Source organism: Petaurus breviceps, unplaced genomic scaffold (genome assembly GCF_028583685.1).
Source record: "Petaurus breviceps papuanus isolate PSGF00001 unplaced genomic scaffold, PetGlider_PUasm1.0 37, whole genome shotgun sequence".
Classification (NCBI taxonomy): Eukaryota; Metazoa; Chordata; class Mammalia; order Diprotodontia; family Petauridae; genus Petaurus; species Petaurus breviceps.
This window is the reverse complement of record NW_027186296.1, coordinates 61,826,670-61,837,933: the sequence shown is the minus strand read 5'-3', so window position 1 is coordinate 61,837,933 and position 11,264 is coordinate 61,826,670. Positions and strand designations below refer to the sequence as shown.

Genomic DNA, 11,264 nt, shown 5'->3' with positions numbered 1-11,264 from the left:
GTAAAGTCTAATTTACTACCTAGTATGTTTTATTAATGTTGCAACATTTATCTTTTATTTTAAGTTGTCATTGATTTTTATTAAAAAGTACATTTTTATTACAAGTATATGATGCCAGCAAAATAAAACACTTTCCCATCATTCCCCTCCCTGTCCTCCCAAAGTGAATTCTGGTTAATTTTCTATAAGTGCTCATGAAAAGACCAGTCAGATTTGGCTGACTTAGAATGTACTTCCCCCCGTGACTCTCCAATCGCATACCTCTTCACATGGGATAGGGAGCCAAAAAAGAGATAGCTTTCTCACCTGGACCAGTAGTGACTCAGGAGACAGAATTTCTAAGGTTTCATTTCCTTTGATTTATGGAAACCAGCTTCAGCTCAAACCAAGCAAATGTGTGAAGAACATGATAGACTGATTTTAGGAAACTTGTCTTTTTCTTCTCTCCCATGTTTACACCTAAGTGAATAGACCAGGTGTAGGATTGGCCTATGGAACTTGTCTATAGAGTGGTTTCTCCCTCTATAGTGAGAACCATCATGTCCAATAAAAAAATAGTATGGTGTCAAGGAAAGAGGCATAAGCATGTAGTTTGCTACACCTCATTTCAGATTCTATTCTGGCATTTACCCATGGCAAACCATTTAATCTCTCTAAGCTTCAATTTCTTTATATGTAAGAAGGAGCTGATACTGAAACTTCTATACCTATGCCACAGGCTGTTGTAAAAACACGGCCTCTTATAGTCCTTCCTAAACCAAACCATTACATCTTCCCCAATGGTTCTCTAGAGCTTCAAGAAGGTGTAACCTAGAAGTCATATATTAAATAAACTCAGAGGTAGAAGATATCTTTAGAAATCATTCATTTTGTTTTTGTTGTTCAGTCATTTCAGTCATGTCTGACTCTTCATGACCCCATTTGTGGTTTTCTTGGCAAAGATGATGAAGTGGTTTACCATTTCTCTCTATAACCCATTTTATATATGAGGAAACTAAGGCGCACAGGGTTAAGGTTTGCCCAGGGTCCCACAGCTAGCAAGTGCCTGAGGCCAGACTTGAACTCAGGAGAATGAATATTCCTGGCTCCAGGCCTGGTACCCTATTTACTGTGCCACCTAGCTGCCCTGAAACCATTAAGTTGACCTCCGAATTTTAAAGATCACCTTCAATTCTCATTAATTCTTTGTCCTTCAACATTTTTTCCAGTAGCAAATCTTGCCAATTCTTTCTCCAGGTCATCTCCTTGGTTATCCATCTTCTCTCCATTTTTAGGGCTGCCAGCTACAATAGACCTATTCATTGAGCCTCTTGTACCCAAACTCCTATCATAATGCCTAACTGTTCCTGCTGAATCCTTCCAGTTCTTGCCCATTCGGTACTGTCATTTCAAGTACCACTTTCTCCATGAAGCCTTTCCTGGTGCACCTAGATACTAGTCCCTACCCCCAAAAGAATTACCTTGTACTTATTTTTATAGACATTTGTATTTATTATATATTCATGTTTTTGTATTGCTAAATATTTTCTACATGTACAAGCTGTCTCCCCCAATACAATATAAGCTCCTTGAGGACAGAGATTGTTTCATTTCTATCTTTGCATCCCTAATTCCTACAAAAGACACACAATAAGTGCTTAAATTCTTGCTGACTAAATTCTGGGGGGTTTGTGATCATTGATTCATAAGGTTGTTATGGGAATGTAAATTTTTAAGATCTTCCCTGCCCCTAGGCTTAAGTGCACCTGGAGCCTGTGGTGGGAGGCTTGTTTTTCAGGAAGGCCCACACCTTGATACTTTGTTATTGGGCAGTGGGTCAAGAAGGTTGTTACATTCTCTGACCCAGGAGAAGATTATATAAATGCTGATGTGAGGCTTTGTTTTGGGACTCACTTTGAGAAGTGTTGTGTGATTTGATCAGATGAGACTCTGGGAAGCCGTTGTTGAGAGCCGGCTGGCTTTGAAAAATCCAGATGTTGATGTTTCCCTCTCTGGTAACTGTGATTTGGTATGGATGTAATGGTTGGACAGTTTGGAAACCTGGCTGCTTGATCTGTTTCTCTGTCTTGATAATTCTGCCTGTATACTCTGAAGTTCAGGGTGCTGACCTTTTTCCCCTGAACTAGGTAAACAATATATGTTTGACTGATTAAAGTAAGCTTGTTAAACCATTTTGAGTTGCTTTCCTTTAGCAAAGCAGATCTAAGAACCTATGTTGGCAGCCACCCTGGGGGACACTGGGGTGCTTGCCACTACAAAGGTCTATATTCTGTCACTTCTTGAATCATTTTATTAGGGTCTTGCCTTGACCTAGCAAGAGCTCCAGCTGAAGAAACTCCTCTACCAGTGCAGATCAATAATCATTCTTCAGCACATAGTCCTAGAGAGTTAAACTGGCAGGTTTCAAAAAAAAAAACTCCCAACACTTACTAGCCATGTGACCTTGGGCAAGTCACTTAACCCCAAATGCCCTGCCTTTCCCCTCGAAAAAGAAGATAAAAGAAAGAAAAAAATCCAAGCTACCAATAGCCATATTTTAAAAATGTTCCAAATCACTAATAATTATAAGTGCAACTTTCAAGTTCCACTTCATATACATCAGATTGGCAGAAATGACTAAATTAGAAAATGACAAATGTTGGAGGGGATGTAGTAAAACAGGTGCTTTACTGCATTGTTGGTAGAGTTGGGAATTGTCCAAACATTCTAGAAAGAAAGTCAGAATTATGCCCCCCCAAAATCACTAAATTCTGCAAACCCTTCCTCTCATCAGTACCACTACAAAACCTATATGCCAAAAGAGGAAAAAGATATAGGTGTGTGTTTGCATGTATACAGACATATATATATATATATATATGTAGATTTGGATTAGATTTAGATAGATCAGACAGACAGACAGACAGACAGACAGACAGACAGACAGACAGACAGACAGACAGATAGATAGATAGATAGATAGATAGATAGATAGATAGATAGATAGATAGATAGATAGACAGATAGATAGATGGAGGACTATAGTCCTTTTTAATGGCAAAGAATTGTAAACTAATTGGGTGCCCATTCATTGGGAAATATCTGAACAAATAAATTATGCTTTATGAATGTCACAGAATACTATTGTGCTTTAAGAAATTATGAAATTGAAAGTTTCAGGGAAACCCAGAGATACATATATGAACTGATACAGAGTAAAATGAACAGAATCAGGAGAATAACTTATACAATGACAACATTGAAAAAACAGCTCCTTTGGAATACTTAAATAACTCTAATCAATGTAATGACCACAACCACAATTATAAAGGACCAAGGAGAAAGCATTCTACCCATGTCCTGACAGAAAGATGATTGACTCCATATGCAGCATGCAATGCATACTTTTGGACATGGCCAATATGAGATTTTTTTTGTTTGAAGATGCACATTTGTCATGGTATGATTTTTCTAGTTCTTTTTTGTTTTGTTTTTTCAATTGGGGGAAGGAATATGGGAATGAAAGAAAATAAATGCTTGCTAACTGAAAATATAAGCTTGAAAAGAGAGAAACATAACCTAGGATAATGAGAAATTAAGCGACTTTGTTATGAAGTCAGAATATTGTCAGAGGTCAGAGTTAAATTCAGGCCTCTTTGACACTGAGGTAAGCTTTCTATATATTACATTATACTGCCTCTCATACAACAGATGCTGCTACATAGAGAAAAGCTAAGAACTGATTGGTTAAAAAATAAATTAGTACCATACAATAAAGAAAGGAGAAATCAATAATCTTACACTCTAAATGCTTTATTATAGAGAGAAGGAAACTAGTGATGAAGGAAGCCCTGACCTGCCCAAATATTAAGAATTCGTGTTGGAGCAGAAGATTTACCATGTGGGCTCTTAACAATACATTGTACTATCCACACTAAAAGTAGAACACATTCTCATCCAACAGCACTAGTCAAGTCTCCAACTTACAAAAAAAATGCTATTTTTAATCTTATCCTTGACCTCAACAAGACTATTTTCCAAAATGAAAGACTCACTTGACTGTATAGGGCACGTTAACAAACAGTGGCAGGAGATAAGCAAGTTTTTCAGCAACTGGGTTTGGGTTTTAAGTGCTTTATAGCCAATGTCAGGAGCTTTGCAATTTCTTCCAGGGAGGACATGATGGAGGATTTTTTTGCATTTTTTTTCTTTACCATTAAATGACACAGTCATCAGAGAGGTTGTAGACCCTCCAAATTTTCTTTGGATTTTTCTGAGATAACAATTTTCCCCACAGTTTTGTTCAGGAACCTGTGAGTTTCATTTTTGGCCCCAGTCATGAAAATGAGAGATCCCCTTTCCTGAAACTGCCCTCTCAGCCCTGGGTTTACCTGGTTCCCCCCAAAAAAGATCTAGATTTTGGATTTTACTGCAAGCTGGGGGGGGGGGGTATTTTTGCAATATAGAATAAAAGAGACTTCACATTAAGACCTCTTAAATGTCTAGACTGGTGAAAGGGAAAGCCTGGGCTCATATACATAAGAACACATTAGCTATGTGAACCTGGGCAAGTCACTTAATCTCTGAGCCTCAGTTTCCTCATCTGTAAAATTAGCATGATGATAATTATATTACTGACCTTCCAGGACTTTTATGTGGAAAGTACACTGTAGGGCTTGAAACACCATTTGTGAACTACTTGCTATCTTTAGGTAGTAGCACCTTAGGTACATCTCAGCTCTTAAGCTGATTCGGTCACAGTAACTGTCTGTGACTTTTCTCAAGAATCCTGATGAAGAGACTTCCCTCTCAGCCCCAGGTTTACCTGGTTCCCAACAAAGCAAGACTGGATTCAATACCATGGAAAATTAATTCAGTACATATTACCCAAACTCACCTCACAAGATAGTAACATCCCCTGTCTCCTATTGGCTTGAGGTGAAAACTTAAAGGTATTATGGCTCCTACTCAAAAGCCAGGGAATGATTTAGAAAGCGTGGCTGGACCTTGTTTCCACAAAAGGCCTATTACAATATGTTATTGTGGTATAAAGATGGCAATGATTTCTCAAAGGCACAAGCCCTGGTGAATTTTACCATATTGGAAAGACTGAGTGAGTGTTAGCAACAGACTGAGTCAGCTCATGAAACCTTTCCTGTTACTGTTAGACAGTGAATAACATCAGTGACTAATATTTCCATACAGCATTGACAGCAAGTCTGTTAAGGTGACAATTGAAAATATTATTATACCCATTATACTGATGAGAAAACCAAGGTTACAGAGATATGTGACTTGCCCGAGATAATGCAATGAATGTTAGCAACAGGATATGAACCCATATGGCAGAGGAGAAAGTACCTTATCTGAAGTCAAAGGACATGGATTTAAAGACTTATTTGCTCAGTCTCCCTGAATTAATCATTTGCCTCTCTCACCCTCAGTTTATTTAAAGGAATAGACTAGACCAGGGATGGGGAACCTGCAGCCTGTAGGCAACACGTGGCTTTCTGGGTCCTTGGGTGTGGTTTTGACTGAGTCCAAATTTTACATAACCAATTCTTTTAATAAGGGGGTTTGTTCTATGAAGTTTGGATTCCAAGTCCACACTTGAGGACCTAGAGGGCCACATGTGGCCTTGAGACTGCAGGTTCCCCCTCCACACACACCCACCCCACCCACTAGATAATCTCTCAGGTTCCTTCCAGCTCTAAATCTGTGATCCAATGATCCTGACTCCAGGGCCAGTCACTGAATCAGACTGCCTCATGCTGTGTATAAGATGAAGTCTTCCTCTATTAGCCACCACCCCCAGACAAATCCTCATACTTTCCCTGAGTCTGCAAGAACATGTTTATGACTGTGTGATAGCTGGCAATTATAGAGTAAAAAAAGTACTCTGAAGATAAATCATTCAGAACTCAGAATTCAGTTTCATTCAATAACCATTTAAGTGCTTACTATATACAGGGCCCTGTGCTAGGGACTGAAGATGTAAAGAAAAATAGTTTCTGCCCTCAGGGGCCTTACATTCAACTGCAAAACATTTTAATCTACTTTGCAGAACAAATAACCAGCATTTACTGCCTCCACAGTCTCCAGTTCCTTGGAGAGTTTCCAACTCTCTCCTTCACACTGAAGCTGCATTCATGTGATTTTTTTTTTAAGTTCCCACACGAGAATGCCTGCATAAAGAGTTGGTCATAGGGAGATATTTGAGGAAGGGAAAGAAAAAAACTAGTTAATAATAAGAGGATGATTGCAACAACACTAAGAGCTAATATCTATATAATGCCTTAAGGTTTGCAAAGCACTTTACAAATGTTATTTCATTTAACAGGGAATGAGCAATGCTCAGTCCATTTCTGGTCAAAGCTTACATGTTTGGAATCCTGTTCAGACCTCAGTGACCAGTTCCAAAACAAAAACAAGGCCAATGGTAGGACTGGGATCAGACAAATATGGAGCAGAGATGGGACAAGGGATCTGTTTAAATTCAATTCACTTCAACAAATCTTTATTTGGCAAAAATTAAGTTATATTAGAGAAGTGCTTTTTGTTTGTTGTCATTCAGTAATGGCTGCTTCATGACCCCAGGACCCATAGTGTCCATGAGGTTTCCTTGGCAAAGATACTGGATTGGTTTGCCATTTCCTTCTCCAGTGGATTAAGACAAACAACAGTTAAGTGACTTGCCCAGGGTCACCCAGCTACTAAGTGTCTCAGGCAGGATTTGAAGTCAGCTCAGAAAGACTTGCTATACAAGAAAAGGACTTGCCATACAACATAGAAAGAGATTAGTCTTCTAGCCTTTATATAAAGGCCACCTGTAAGTGAGCAATCCATTACTTCTCAAGGAAGCCCAATCTATTTCCAGAGAGCTCTGAAAATTATTAGGAAGTCTTAATTAATATTAAGTCTAAATTTCCTAAATTTGCTGCATCACCACTTCTACCCACTGCTCCTGGGTAGAAGTGTTCTCTGCCTGTTCTTCTCCTGTTTTCTGCCTTCTAGGGATGAGCAGAACAAGTTAACCTCCTTCTCCACATGGCAGTTCTTCAGATATTTTAAGACAACTATCATAATCCACCTCTTCCCTAGGCGACATATTCCATGTTCCCTTAACTGTTCTTCAAGGTAGCATGAGTTCGAAGCCCTTCATCATATTGGTTAACTTCCTCTGAACACTCTGTAACTTATGAATCTCCTTCCTAACTATCATTGGATCACAGATATACAGCTGGAAGGAACTCTCAAACAAACTCTCCCATTTCACAGATGAAGAACTGAGGCCCACAGAGATGAAGTGACAAGGTCACACAGGTAGAAATTGGAAGAGTTTGAATCCAATTGCACAACATCCTTATTCCACTGCATGATACTGCCTCATTAAACATGTTTGGTATTCAACGATGAGCTCAAACATTTTTCATTCAATGACAATCAAACAACATTTTCTAATTTGGAGAATGAGAACAAATCACCATTACTAAAATGACCAATATAGCTCCAGCTCTTGGAATGCTTCGTAGAACTATAGTAGCCCTTTGGAATGGTCAGCATTTGGTTCTCACCCAAAATCTGCACAATAAATCCACCACAGGGGGAAAGTCACCATAAATTATAGGAATGTCAACTTTCACTCCAGAATCCTCCTCTGTGGAGATATCACTAACTCTAATACATACAGAAGGGACTCTTTCAAGTTGCATGGGAATTGTAATTAATGGTTACAGTTATCTCTATTAAGCAGGATAATTCTCTGTGGAGTTTTTAGGAGAACCCATCATAGGATGCTTCAGGGAATAAAGATAATTTTCCTGATATTACAGCTGTACAAGAGGCTTGGGGAGTCCAAAGTCATTACATTAACTAATGAAAAGTCACATTGACTCAGGTGACATTGGAGTTGCATATGGGATACAAAGTGTTATTTGTTTATTTGACTCATTTGCACCCTTCCTCAAAATAGCTCAGAACTAGCCTTCCAGAAAATAAAGAAAAAGTTTTGCAGAGAGCCATAATCCCTGGCTTATGCCGTTTGACACTTGTTGTTTGAAGGCAGAAGGCCTTTGGGTATGTGCACTTTAGTCATTTGTCTGAATCCAACTGGCAATGGTGAAGCTCATCTCTCCCTAGAGAATATCCATGTGCTATTGGACCAGCAGGAAATTGACACATTCATCATAGGTTCAAGGTGTGATCAATATTTTACAACTGGGACATACGCCTGATATATAAATTAATCTAAATCAGAAGGCTGTATAGTAGTTGATAATACAAAGCACAAATTAATGGAAGATTTGCCAGTACAGGTGCATCCTGTTTTGAACAAACTGAGAATTTTTTTTAAGTAACAGATTTATATTTTAAAAGATAAATGGGGCTGGGGGTATGGAGTTATTATTCACATTGGAAAATGTCTCTTTGTGAAAGGATTCACTACAGAGTTTCTTTAAATAGCAAGCCCTTCTAGTGCTTTTAAAAATAGTGCTCAATTTATTAAATATACAACTTTTCAAAAACACATCCTTTGCATAAAGTAAGGTATTACTCCCTATGTAATTTTCCCCTATATTATTCAACAGAATCACATGATCTCAGAGTTAAAGGAAATTCAGACATCTAATCCAATCCATACCTAACCAAGAACGCTATTTACATTATACCAAACAAATGGACATCCATTTTCATTGTTAGAGAGTTTTTTCCCTTAAATCAAGACCATTACTCCCAATCCTGCCCTTTGGGCTCAAGTAAAACAAATCTAAACCTACTTCCACCTGCTTCTTAAATAATTGAAGACACCTAGGTAGTATAATCCTTCCCCCATCAAGTATTCTTTTGGAGGGGCTAAATATTCCCAAAAGCATTATCAATTTCTCACTATCCATAGTCTGTGATCTTCTAACATCCTGGTTATCTCCTCTACAATGTAAACCAGTTCATCAAAGCTCATCCTAAAATCTGATACACAAAAAGAGACACCATGAATGAAACACAATGTTCTGGATGTGGTCTGACCAGGATGGAGGACAGAGAGATTACTTCCTTTCTTTTGGACTCTATGCCACTTTTTTTTCCAGGCCAAAACATCAGTTTATTATTTCAGCATTCAGTAACATCTCAGCCATCAAAAACAAAGCTCTAACACTGATGGATGGAAGGAAGGCTGCTCTACAGCATGATTAGGTAGGCTGCATCTGGCACCCCCTGAGGCACCACAGGCAGGAAGGATGGTCATTATTCATCCATCCAATAAATTAGGAAGCACAGAACTCAGGGGGCAAACTGCTAATTCCTGGCCTGGCATAAAGTCCTCAATGGAACTGGCCCTGCTCCAAATGCTTCTCCATCTCAATAAGCAACTTCACACCATCTACCACCATCTACACCAGCTCCACCTCTGTGAAGCCCAATCAGTCAACACTAGAGATCTCAAAGACACCACCCACAGCTGCTGTGTCCACAGCCTCTGTCCCCCTCTTCTACAGCCTCCATTTCTTCAGCACCTCATCAAAATTCTCATTCTTGCCCAGGGAGGAAGTCTGATGTGGACACCTGTGCACAGGCCTGTGCCCATGTTGGAGGAGCATGTCAGGTTGTAGCCCAGGTGGGAGTTCTATATTAACTTACAGTTCTTAGTCTTAAAAGGGGTTTCAACCTGGGGAAGCCTCATGCAGAAACATGTGAACAGTTTCATGTTACCTCTCTTCTGCATGGAGATGACTTTTAAGTGATCTTCCTCATTGATCCACACCGGAAAGGCCTTGTTGCCATTCTGCCAAATGCCCCTGCCATTGGGCCAGTCTCAGGCCATGCCAGACACCAAGAGGAGGGGAGAGACAGGCTTGTCAAAGGGGAAGCGGTCATCAATCAACTGCTACTGTTCCTGCTTGGTCAAGTTCTCCAAAGCATAGTACTTGCCATTCAGGTCATCTTCCAGGCTGGCCAGAGCTTCCAGAGAGAGCTTCTCTATGCTCACCCCAGGTTCCAATGTGGGGGCAGGCAGACTCTTTGGATGCTCTGGCCAGTTGATTGTCAGGGTTCAGATCAGTCATGCTCATCTGAAGGCTTGTAGCCTCCATGTCTATCCTCAGTGATAGGAACAAATGGTTCCTGAAGCTTCTCATAGCTCTCTTCCTCTCCAGCCAGAGCCCAGAGTCAAGATGAATGGGTGCCCTGGGTTGTCTACACTGGTCTGGATGACATCAGCCAGGGTGAAGCCACTTGGTGTAGCTTATCCCAGACTTTTTCTTAGAGCTCTAGCATCAACCCCTTCACCATGTGATTGTTGTACAAGGAGAGGTCAGAATAGTCTTCCTCTGTGGGGTCGTGGGACTTCAGCATGTTGTGGCTATTGCTTCTACATGACAGCAGGAGGCAAGAGGTTCGGAGGACACTGCTGCTGCTGCTGCTGCTGCTCTCTATGCTTCTCTTAATGTACCTTCAAATACTAAATTCTTTTGGCTACCAAGCCACACTGTTAACTCATACTGTGTTTGTAGCATACTACTGTCATTCCTAGACTACTCATTATAACCACTGATGCCTAAAAATGTTCCCATTCTTCCTTTAGCTGGACACGAACAATGAATTCCTCCATGGACATATGAACTCAGGAGAATTTATGAAAAATTATGAACCTCTTTCTTGAACAAACTTCCATTCAGTTACCATATTACTATAGTGGGATCAGTTGGCATTAGACTCAACTCCTTAGTCATATCTAGGAATGTCAGAATTAGCCTAAGTCAATTCATTTTTTATCTTATTAAATAATTCATTTTTTCACAGTTACATGTAAAAACCATTTTAACAGTATTTTTTCAAATTTTGAGCTGTAAATTTTCTCCATTCCTTTTCTCCCTAACTCCTTGGGAAGGCAAGCAATTTGACTCAAGTTATGCATGTGTACTCATACAAAACGCATTTCCATATAAGTCATTCTGTGAATAAAAACACAAATAAAATTTCAAAACAAAGAAAATAAAGAAAAACTATTTTTCATCTGCATTCAGGCTCTACCAGTTCTTTCTCTGAAGATGGACAGAGCCTATCAACCTGAGTTCTACAGAATTGTCTTCAATCATTGTATTGCTGAGAATAGCTAAAATATTCATAATAGATCATCATACAATAGTATCATTACTGTGTACAACTTCTCCTGGTTCTGCTCAGTTCATTTTGCATCAGTTCATATAAGTCTTTCCAAGTTTTTCTGAGAGTATCCTGCTCATTATTTCTTAAAGCACAATAGTATTCCATCACGAACATATATATCA

At 39.4% G+C, this 11,264-nt stretch overlaps 1 pseudogene; it reads right to left on the bottom strand.

Moving 5' to 3' along the window:
• Positions 1–9,226: 9,226 nt before the first annotated feature.
• The window catches only part of LOC138168340 (creatine kinase B-type pseudogene), an 80,971-nt pseudogene continuing 78,933 nt past the window's right edge, over positions 9,227–11,264 (bottom strand).